Here is a 12,611-nt window from a genome sequence, read left to right as displayed (position 1 = left end):
CCATTCTCAAGTTTTAATTCCCTAATTACTTTAGATTAAGTAAGATAATGTTTATGAAAAAACAAAAGATGTAGATCTTTGAAACATACTCAGTGATCAAAAGATCCACAGGTACTGGTTTGGATGGTCTTCACCGATGAGCCCATAGAGGTTGAAGAGGGCGAAACACATTTCTAAGAGCTGGTGTTTGGATCTTCGATTCTATTCAAAAAATTTTTCCCAGCCCGAAGTAGTGGATGTGTGAATTGTTCGTAAGGGGATTTTTCCGCATTCTCTATTTCATTTGTTTGTTTTCGTACGAGTGGTCGTCCAAACCAGTACCTGTGGATCTTTTGATCACTGAGTGTGTTTCAAAGATCTACATCTTTTGTTTTTTCATAAACTCATAATTGTTTTTATTATGATTGCCGACACCAAATCGACCATGAAATACTCATAATATCAAAATAGCTAACTAGGGCGTTCTCGAAACCAGTGCCCTACATTGTGGAATTAATGTCACCTATTTATTTTACTATAAACAACAATGTTTTTTGTAAGATCTTTAAAAATGAAATCGATGTAGGTAAACCTTATTTCTTTTGATGCTAATATAAATTCCTGTACACTTGCTTCCTGCTTTATTATTTTCCCATCAATTTCGATTTTACATCGTAGTGGGTATTTAGATGTTGTCATACATTTGTTTTTTTTTGCTGATATTATCATATTGTATTTCTTGGCTGTTGTATTGAAGGTGTGTGTTAATCTTTGGAGATCGTCTTCTGTCTCGGCGATTATTGCGGCGTCGTCTGCATAACATAATATTTGGATTTCTTTGTTCCCCATTCTGTAACCATAACCTTTACGTACTGCTTCTACTATTTCGTCCATTATTATATTAAAGAGCATTGGGCTTAATGAGTCACCTTGTCTGACTCCGCTTTGTAGTGGTATAAACTGTGTTAGTTTTCCATTTATCTTTGCCTGTATTCGATTATGAAAATATATGTTTTCGATGGTTTGTATAACATTGATTGGTATTTTTCTTCTATACAGTAAATATAAGACGTCTTGGACTTGGATGCGATCGAAAGCCTTTGTTAGGTCTATAAAACAAAGATATGCTGGTTTATTGTACTCAATGGCCTTTTCTGTGATTTGTATTAGTACAAATACGGCGTCTACGCAGGATCTTCCTGATCTGAATCCTTGTTGTTCATCTGATAAAGTTGTTAGTTTATTGATTTTGTTGGTTAGGACTTTTGTCGTTAGCTTAAGTGCGTTGTTCAGTAGATTTATACCTCTATAATTGTTGGAGTCTTCTTTGTCTCTTTTTTTGAACATTGGTATCACTATGCTGTTTCTCCATGTGTCTGGTATCTTGCAGTCAATATTAGTTTTTGTATAAGTTTTGTCATCTCTAGGGTTATACTTTCTCGTCCGTATTTTAGAAACTCGTTGGTTATTACGTCTGGTTCTGGTGACTTTCTGGTGTTAATTAAATATAACTTTTACAAAAAAAATTTTACTATTTTTTTGTCACTTATGTTATAGATACAGCCAGCTACAGGAATATATTTTCCTCGTGATTTTTTATAAAAAAAAATACTACCTGTAATGTAGAAAATTCCGACATGAATGAAAATTCACATTTACAAAAATCAATATCCTTTTACCATATAATGCGTAGAGCTTAAGAAGCCCTCCGTTATCTCAATTACTCTCATCTCCTGAATTTCTGCTCTACCTCGTTTGCCATATTCTATTTCTGAGCTACGCCTACAGGCACCTATCGAAAATAAGAAGATTTAAATGGTAATTGAAGTTAAGCCTGGAACTGGCGTTTGTTGGGTAATATTTGAGAAAAAAAGAATTTTACCGAGAACTTCAAGATATTTGTACTATTAGAAAAAAACAATGGTGAAAGGTTATTTCTTTTGTTGATTTCTATTTTTCAATATAATTATTGATGTGAGTAGAACACACATGCAAGTTGTGTATAGTTAACCGGATTGGACATAATACAACAATGAAATATTTTATAAGACAATAGAATAGAACACATAAAAGTAAAAGATGATATGGTTTTAAAGACCTCGACCTCGGAGGTAAATTACACTGTGTGTGTGTGTGCTTTTGTCATTTTGAGCAACTGTGTTTAGCGTGTGTTTGCAAGAAGGTTTAGAGCACTTAGGATGTTATTAAAAATCTAATATATGCCATAATTCGTTGAAAGAAACATGACCATATTTTAATGATAATATATGACCAATTTGTATATTCCAACTAATAACATAAGTGAATTAGAGGAACTGATTCAAAATAACACCATGTCGACATAGTGTAGTTTACCTCCCAGGTCCCGAGATGTTAAAAGAGGAACTTAAAATCACAATTAAAAAACAGAAAAAATTGCAAAACAGTAAGTCCAGAACAAATCCTAGTAGAATGTAATAATAATGAAAACTTAGACGCGATATTAGACTTGTTTAACAGAGTCTACAAAACAGGACACGTACGGAAAATATGGTTACTCTCTACCTTTTAGCCTTTTATGCTACCCCTAAAAATACAAAGAATAAAGACTACAGAGGATAGAGAAAAATATCAGTAAGTTTAGTATGGTATAAATAGACCCAAACCCAGACATCCAAAGTGAAAGTTATCCTCCAACACCAAATTGTTCTATATGGTCCACATAATGTTCAGAAAAAAGTCACACCATTTTGAGCGTCGGGTTTGGGGGGAAGAGGGGGGAGAAATCGGTAAATTCGTAGTTTATTAGGTTTTTCGTCAATATTTCTAAAACTATGCGGTTTAGCATGAACAACCCTCTATACAAAAATGTTCTACATTAAATTTGAAGTAAAAAAGGCCTACACATAATCCTTCTTAAATAAACGGTTCAAAAGTTACGGAGGTAGTATAGTATAATTGGTCCAAAAAAAGGACTAACCCAGACATCTAAAGTAAAAGTTTTCCTCCAACGCCCAATTGTTCTATATGATCCACCTATTGTTCAGTAAAAAGTTACACCATTTTGAGCGTCCGGTTTGGGGGGAGATGGGGGAAAAGTCGGTAAATTAGTAGTTTTTTTAAGTTTTTCGTCAATATTTCTAAAACTATGCTTTAGCGTAAACAATGTCCTATACAAAAACGTTCTACGTGAAATTTAAAACAACAAAGGTTCGATACATTAAAATCAACGGTTCCAGAATTACGGAGGGTAAAAAGTGGATGTTTTCGATAGTTTTTATATTCTTTGGGAAATTTATAGAAATTTTCTTTAACAGGATTGTGTTTTATAAATAAAATTTACTATTTCAGTGGCCGATGATATGTTAGTGATAAGCCCTTGAAGAAACGTCAACCTCACCACCCAAAATCATCATCAATTGCCCAGATAATATAAAAAGTATCGAAAACCTCCACTTTTCACCCTCCGTAACTCTGGAACCGTTGGTTTTATAACAATTATGTATACGACTTTTTTGTTTTAAATTTTATGTAGAACATTTTTATATAGACCATTGTTTACGCTAAAGCATAGTTTTAGAAATATTGACGAAAAACTTAAAAAAAACTACTAGTTTACCGACTTCTCCCCCATCTCCCCCAAACCGGACGCTCAAAATGGTGTAACTTTTTACTAAACAATAGGTGGACCATATAGAACAATTTGGAGTTGGAGGAAAACTTTTACTTTAGATGTCTGGGTTAGGCCTTTTTTTGGACCAATTATAATATACTACCTCCGTAACTTTGGAACCGTTCATTTTATAAGGATTATGCATAGGACCTTTTTTATTGCAAATTTAATGTAGAACATTTTTGTATAGAAGGTTGTTCATGCTAAACCGCATAGTTTTAGAAATATTGACGAAAAACCTAAAAAATTTTCGAATTTACCGATTTCTCCCCCCTCTACACCCCAAATCCGACGCTCAAAATGGTGTGACTTTTTTCTGAACATTCTGTGGACCGTATAGAACAATTTGGTGTTGAAGGATAACTTTCACTTTGGATGTCTGGGTTATGGCATTATTTGGACCAATTATATCATTATACTAGTTATATTCTCAAATTATTCTTGAAAATAATACATGTGTGTGTGCAACCAATAACCAAGAAATAAGAGCGCGCATCGGAAAAGCTAGATCAATCCTCAACCGTATGGGGGCGTTTTTCAAGAGCCACAACCTTTCTCTTGGTATAAAAGTAAGAATGCTGAGATGTTACGTCTTCTCTGTTCTTTTTTATGGTGTTGAATCATGGACCTTGAACGAGGATATGTGCCGAAAGTTGGAAGCATTTGAGATGTGGCTATATCGGAGAATTCTTAAAATCCCATGGACTGATAGGGTCACAAATGAGGAGGTTCTTAGAAGAATGGGGAAGAACCGAGAAATACTAACCACCATCAAATCTCAAAAGTTGGAATACTTTGGACACATTATGCGAAATGAATCCAGATATGTCCTCCTACAAGCCATCCTGCAAGAAAAGAGATTTGGAAAGCGAGGTCCAGGAAGAAGAAGAACATCCTGGTTAAAAAACCTCAGAACCTGGTTCAACACAACATCTGTGCAGCTTTTCCGCGGTGCTGCAGATAAGGTGAAGATTGCCATGATGATCGCCAACATTCGTCACGGATAGGCACATCAAGAAGAAGAAGTGTGTTCACAAAAAGGGAATGCCATTATATAAACTTTTTGCCACATACATATATGAAAATAATACATGGTCGTGTAAATAAAAACGCTGGACGGAAGGGCCGCCCGAGAACTTTATCGTACCGATCTATTATCGTTATCGTACTAGATACTGGCATTCTATAAAAATAACACAGTTGCTCGTTATTTTGATATTTTAGAGACACCTTGTATACTTGAAAATATTTTATGGTTCTACGCATCATTAATTCCTGCATTTGAGAAAATGTTCGATGCCATATTTCTGGTACATACTATAGATTATTGCATAAATCAATAGAATATTAGTCATACTTTCATTTCAAATTAGTTCATTTTTCGGAGAAATTAATAGTTTATAATATTTGCATTTTCATTCTATTTCTATTACGCCAGTCAATGCGCGAGGGTAAGAACAAGATATTACCTCCGAATTCTATCCTACTGCATCGATTTTAATGAAATTTTGGGAGTAGCCCAATCTTCTACTTCAAAGTCTATCCGACATACATATACTATGGCGCTTTTTTCATGGGGGCGGTTCCCACCCCTTCTCGGAAGTGGAACATTTTATTTTCGAATTACATGAGAAAAAGGAAGATTTTTAAGAAAATTTAAAAATGCGCTATATAATTTGATCTATTTTTTTTAAAACCTTTCATTTTAAACCCGTCCAACTTTTTGAAAGTGGAAACAACACTATATTAAAAACCGTCCGAAAAGGTGTCATTTTTCAATGAATATGGCCAGTTTTCAACTACGCATAACTCAAAAAGTATTGAGTTCTCAAAAAAAACTATAGACCAGTTTTTGCTTAGAAATAGGTTTTCTAGCCATTTCCGTGGTTATTTTGACCAACAAATTTTCCACCCACTTGAAGGGGTGGGGACCGCCCCAAGATAGAAAGCGCCATTGAATATAGGGTAGATTTTGTTTCTTGAGCTATTCCCTACTTACTGTGAAAATATTAAGTAAATCGATGTAGTAGAATGGAATTCGGAGCCAAATACCCTCATTGACTGCCCCATAATTAATAATGCTCTGCTATGATCGCGTGAGAGAGGACACATAGAATATTATAGCAAAATTTCTATTTACTGTAACTTTTCGAGTTTTTGAGCTACAGCAACAAGTTTTATGTCATTGGAAAGGTAATTTTGCATTCTTTCAAAATATGTAAAAATATAAAGGGCGCATCTAAAAAATTGCGATTTTTTTTAATTTCCGGTTCAACCGGAAGCCCTATTTTGGGTAAAATTTATTGTGATAATAGATAATAAAGTACCATATATGTTTGCCAAATTTCAAATTTTAGTTTCTATTACAGAGGCAGTTAGGGCACCCGAATATTTTTTTATAAAAAACACAGGCCTACAGAAAAAAAATTGTTTTGGTGCCGTGAATCTTTAAGCTGATTTTTACTATATTAGGGGCGATAAATCGAAATATGGATTTCGTTTTTTTGTATCAGCTCTAGTTTTATGGATATGACAAATTCCGAAATTAGAGTTTTAATATTTGAGATAATGAAGAGTATGCTATTCAAAGGAATATACATTGTTAATTAAACTTATTCCTCAGTATATATTTGTTGTTCTCACTGTATTATGCCTTATTTATGGAAGAAATAATACTTTAATGTCGTTACATTACTATTTTATAAGGAAATAAAACAGCTTGAAGAGTATTTTTAAACTTTTAAAATGATGCATTTACCACTTGTAAACCCATTCAGCCTCCACCTAATAATGGCTCATAGCTCATGGACCATGCTTCGCCTACATAGAAAGGAAGCTGTCCCAGACAAGTATGGAAAAACTTAAAGCTGGAATATTTGATGGAGCACAGGTCAGACTTCTTAGAAAGGATCCGGCTTTTGTGGGGTCAATGAATGAGGAAGAGAAAAAAGCTCGGTTTTCATTTGTGGACATTATGAAAAATTTTCTGGGAAATCACAAAAGTGAAAACTATACTGAGCTGGTAAACCGTTTGCTGAATAACTTCCAATCACTTGGATGAAATATGAGCATCAAAGTCAACTATTTTCACAGCCACCTTGTCCGTTTCCCTGAAAACTTAGGTGACACAAGTGAGGAGCAAGGTGAGAGATTCACCTAGGGATAAAAACTATTGAGGACCGCTACCAAGGAAGATGGACACCCATATGGTGGCAGATTTTTGCTGGGGTTTTAAGAGAGGCTGTTTAAAGTTCATTCCAGGAAATCAACGCAAGCGAAGCTTTCGTTACGTGAAGTAAAGTTTTTTTTCTATTTTGTTAGTTTTTTCTCAAAACTAATTGTATATCTGTTTCATTGTACAAAGAGTTTTATTGTAGTTAAATGGCTTCATTCGCAGACGACATAGTTTTGTTCTCTGACAACCTCAAGGAGATATGTGCAATGCTACATGAACTTCAGTTAGTGTGTGCCAGTGTAGGTCTTAAAATAAACAACTCCAAAACAAAATTCATGACAAACCTATTACCTAGCGGAAATATCAATATTGGAGACAACGAAGTAGAGCTAGAGGAAAAATACATATACTTTGGACACGAAATAAAGATCACAAGAGACCACCCAACATGCGAACTACGAAGAAGAATAAACCTAGCATGGGCAGCCTATGGAACACTCAAAGACATCTTTAAAAGCGATATACCAATTTCTTTAAAACGTAAAACATGTGACCAATGTGTGTTGCCTGTGGTGACTTATGGTGCCGAAACTTTGACATTGACAGCTAAAACTTCTAAAATGCTGCAAACAGCTCAGAGGAAAATGAAAAGGTCAATGCTGAGTATGTCGCTTCGTGACCGAGTTGGAGATTAAGAATTAAGACTAAGAACATGAGTAACCGATATAATTTCCCGAATTGCCACCCTCAAGTGCAACTGGGCCGTGCACGTCGCCTAGGGACGGCCTATGTCCAGCAGTGGACGCAAAGGGCTGGACGATGATAATGAAATGACTTAAAATATACGTATTTTTTAATTGTGTGGTTCTTATTTCAATTTAGTATATCCATATCAGCATATTCGTATTTTAATGCATAAAAGCTGGCATGACCTACGTTATCTTGAAAACTAGAGCTGATAGCGCAAAACTAAAGCCATATTCGGAATCAGCACCCCAACTATACCTAAAATCATCTCTAAACACTTTGGCACCAAAAACACTGTAGGCCTGTGAAATTCATAACCCCCCTCCTATGGGGATTTAAAAAATCTAACTAATGTAATTCAATTTATCGATAGGATATCAAAAAATAAACAAATTCTTTGGAGCCATTTTTGAGAAAATCTAGTTCAAAGTTATGTCAAATTTTCACCCCTTAAATATAGTCAACCCATAACTTTTTCTTAAAAACGATAATATTTTTAAACTAAAAGGGAACTTCCCTAGGGAAGGGATTTTTTAAGTTTTAAAAAATATACCGATTTACATAGAAGTGGTTTTATTTTATGTTAGAGTTTTTTTGATAATATTTTTCTTATAGCCCCATCTTTAGGCTATATAACTACTTTTTCAAATTAAACTTATCTTAAACAAGTTTTTAGATTGGTAAGGAAATGTATCGGGTGGGCGGTCGGCGATGTTGAATATCATTTTGAATTTGCAAATGTCAAATTCCGAAATTTCTATTTAACTATCGATGAGCTAACTTTGAGTTAAATTTCATTCGTTTCGGTCAAAATTTGTAAAAATGGGTCCCAAATAACCCCCTATTTCGGCCCCCCTCTGAGAGGATTTTTTTAAAAGCTTAGTTTCTCGACAAAATTCTCTTAAACTTACTCATATCGAATTTCATCGAAATCGGTCCAGTAGCTTTTGCTGGGCGGTGGCGACATACGTACGTACGTACGTACGTACATACTTCCGACATGTTTTTTTATTTGCTTTTTAGACTCAGGGGGACTCAAAACGTCGAAAAAAAGTGAAATCTGAAAATTTTTTTTTTGCACGATCCTATAACTTTATCTATTATACTACGTATGTAGTACGATAAAGTAAAAACGGGAAGAAAGAATAGATGATACACAGCTCGGGGTCAGAAACGGAATGGGAACCAGAGAGGCGTTATTTGCTTCTAATGTGCTAGTTCAATGTATGGATATAAATGTGGATGTGCGTGCATATTTTTACAATGAATTTAAAAAGGCATTTGACAAAAGAGACTCACTAATAATATCAAATATTTACTGAAAGTAAAGAGCAAAAATTGTAATAGATAACAAACCCAGCTCAGATATTGAAACCAAGAGAGAAATTATGCTAAATTTACAATCAAGATGCAGTAGAAATTAACAAACAAAGACACGTTAAATGCTACTATGCACTAGGCCGGGCCGAAAAAGGGCAAAAAAAATTTTTTTGGAAAATTTTAAACGGGCTAGTAAAAAAAAAGTTTTGTATGGTAGTCCTAATACTGTGTACCAAACATAGGCCGAATTAAATTATTTTTGACCGGGCTCCGGGGGCCTAAAAATTTTTATTTTGCTTTATTTTTGGGGCGGGCTAGTGTCTAAGATATTAATAGCAATGCTACTATCTTGTTAAAAAATTTTCATCATGATCTAAAAAGATTTAACCGGGTCCCAGGACTAAAAATATAAGAGAGGGGTAACCAATGCATATTTATTTACTATTTTTGCGCTGTGAACTGCGCAGCTTTTTGCTTGAATCAATATTCGGCACAAAATGTTTTTATATTGAACTATTATGCACATATTTAACATTATTTCGTATATTCATTTAACCCAGGACCCACCACGATGAGGTTGCTGCACGGTGAGTTCCACTCGCCCACCCTCATTTGCTCAACATATTTACTTACTCATTCCTTGAACTATAGTGTCGACATTTACTTTCAAATATTGGCTAATTCTTTCTGGCATCAAGTTTAGCTGGAATATAACCATCTCTAGATTCTTCACCACACACTTTTATTGATACATTAGTAATTATCTTCACACACCTCTCTACCGCTTGAGAATGGCAAGGAAAATTGTCAAACTTTGGAACTTGTTTCACCATGTCCCACAATTATTCTTCGTCTGCTAAATGCTGTATTCGAGGAGGATCTGTTACAGTATTATTCATCCAGTCTATGAGATCTATGTAATCTTCTGCATCGAAATTAATTTAGGGATTTGGGATACTATGAAAGGACAATTTTTATACCGGCCTTTCTACATTTTAAGATCCTTCTGAGAGCATCCTCTGTAGTACGTTGATATTAATCTGTTAGCATACAAATTTGAATGATTTCCGGGTGCGCAAATTAAGAATTGTCTTACATAACTTTATTGATAAATTGATGAGACATTATTCGGAAAATCTCTCGAGGGCTGCATTGATTTCCATAGATGCCTGGCACCATATTTCAATTTTGGCTGTTTTTTTATCTCAAACCTCATACGTTAATATAATTGTATTACAAATTCAGCTAAAATCTTTAAGCTTTCTCAAGGATCAGTTGTAGCTACATAAACTCTATGAATGCGGTTAGCTGTCGTGAACCAACGTGTTTGTGCCATCTTCACTGGACTTTTCCCTACCAAACTTTGAGAACATATTCCATCTCCAACTATTGCTTAGGATAGTTTGGACAACCACTGTAATGGTTTATTTACTCGCCTTACTATAATTCGCATGATTCCACCTTCCAGCCCGTATTTACATTTGAACCATCACATCCCATAACGCCTAATTTGCTTAGATCTATGTTATGGCTTTGTGAGTAGTCTAATATTCCTTCGACAATATCTATGACACGAGACTGGCTAAGATCCAAGTAGCCAAAATATAAACTACCGGGTCCTTCAATTAAAGCTATATGGTCTTTAGTTTTCATAATTCGTCTCGCCTTTCCGAATACCATGGTTTGATTTTTCCGTTCATCAAAGTGTAGCCCTTCAATATTGAATTGTTTAAATTTTTATTCCCATGCTGGAATTGCCGTCTGTTTCCCTTAACTTCTCTCCGAATTTTATTTTTGTCGATGAACAGCACTGTATTATCTTTGAAGATTTAGTTTAAATCTTCTAAAACGGCATTTAAAAAGCTTAAGTATTTTTCCTGTCTTCTGCATTATCTTCCTTTTGCTTAATAATAGAATATGAAAACAGAAGCTTTTTTAATAGCCCCAAACATTTTTTTTAACAATATAAAAATTCTTTAAATGGCGGGGGGCCCGGTTAATTACTTTCTAAATCGTCCCAAATCTGGTATAGGATTATATAAATACTAGTTACAACTTTTAGCAACTAGCCTTATACAAGAATTTAAAAAAAAAATTCGACCCAAAAAAAAAATTTTAAGGGCCGGGGGCCCTGTTAAATATTTTTTAAACCGGACCAAATTTGGTATAGGATTATATAAATACTAGTCCCAACTTTTGGCAACTAGCCGTGTAGAAAAATAAAAAAAAAATTTTCGGCCCGGCCTACTATGCACTCCCAAATCATAATTTACAATGTAATTCCCAAATCATGATTTCTAAAGTTTATACATTGAAAATTATGATTCGGAATTGCTAGTAGCAATTCTAGTAGCATTTAAGGTGTCTTGGTTTTTTTATTTTTACTGCATTTTGATTGTAAATTTAGTATAGGCAGATATGTATTAGTATGTCTTCATTACTATTCATTGTATAATATATTGAATCCATTTTTGAAGAAGCAATACTATCTGAAAGTGAAGGAATAAAACTATTAACAACAAAAGATTGCAGATCACACCGTAACTATGGCAAGCACTGCTGAACAACTCCAACTAATGGGAGAAGAGTTTGAACCTTCGTACCGTTAACATCGTATCGAAGACGAGCTAGGTAGTTATCAAAAAGCAATTAACAGAAAATTTATCGTTTCAACAAGTAAATATAAATAAAAGTTTATTTATATACAAGTTAAGTTTTTGTGAAAGTGGTACATAACAAAAAATCAGTAAGTGATATATGGCATATTATCGACTTTTCACGTAAATTTTTGAAATAATTAATATTTCATTGTATTATAATATACAATAATTGTATATACCAGTAACATTTTAAACAAATTTTCAATTTTATTGCGATTTATACTGACAAAACTGGAGTCGGTTTTCCCAATAGGGGGACAGGGCCGCACTCACTCTTACGGGTGATACCTGTTCTTCTAAAATGATATCCACCGAAGCAAGCATGGATCAACAATCTCAACAAAACCAAATTTCACCGAAAAGCTACTCAACAGTGACAAATCAATTTAAATTTCCGTCTAGACAGCTAGCACTAGTCTTTAGTTCAATCGAAAATACTCCACTTCATGACTACCTAATCCCTCTTGGTAACATTATTCAACCTAAAAATATCATTTTCGCCTCCCGCCTTTCCAACAACCGAGTTTGCATTTATCTTGTGAACAAAAATATCCTAGATGAGTTTTTAGATAACCATGGCCAAATCACTATCCGAGGAAAACTTTTAAAGGCTAGACGACTTATAACACCTGCCGGAAGAATTGTTATGTCACAAGTATGGCCGTCCATTCCACACTATTTCCTTGAAAAAGAACTGCAAAAAATCGGTCTACATTTTGTATCTCCCATAACATTTCTAAAAATCGGTGCAAATCTTCCCGAGTATAGCCATACCCTAAGCTTTCGACGGTAAGTATATGTTAACCCTCACAATTTAACCATCCCAAGCGCCGTAACAACAGCATTCGAAAACACAAACTACACAATATTCATTTCTCAAGATGGAAACGTCTGCTTCAAATGAAAAAAACCAGGACACGTGGCAGCAGCCTGCACCGAACCTAAAAATATATCTGCGACACAACAAACTCCACAAAGTTCTATAACTTCAAAGACTACAACTGTAGCCAATTCGGCTGCAGAAACAGTAACAGCATCAATTCCTACGCAAACCCTTACCAGTACGAATAACCAACCT

Source organism: Diabrotica virgifera, chromosome 2 (genome assembly GCF_917563875.1).
Source record: "Diabrotica virgifera virgifera chromosome 2, PGI_DIABVI_V3a".
NCBI classification, from domain to species: domain Eukaryota; kingdom Metazoa; phylum Arthropoda; class Insecta; order Coleoptera; family Chrysomelidae; genus Diabrotica; species Diabrotica virgifera.
The sequence above is the reverse complement of the archived record's forward strand: the minus strand, read 5'-3'. Positions refer to the sequence as shown.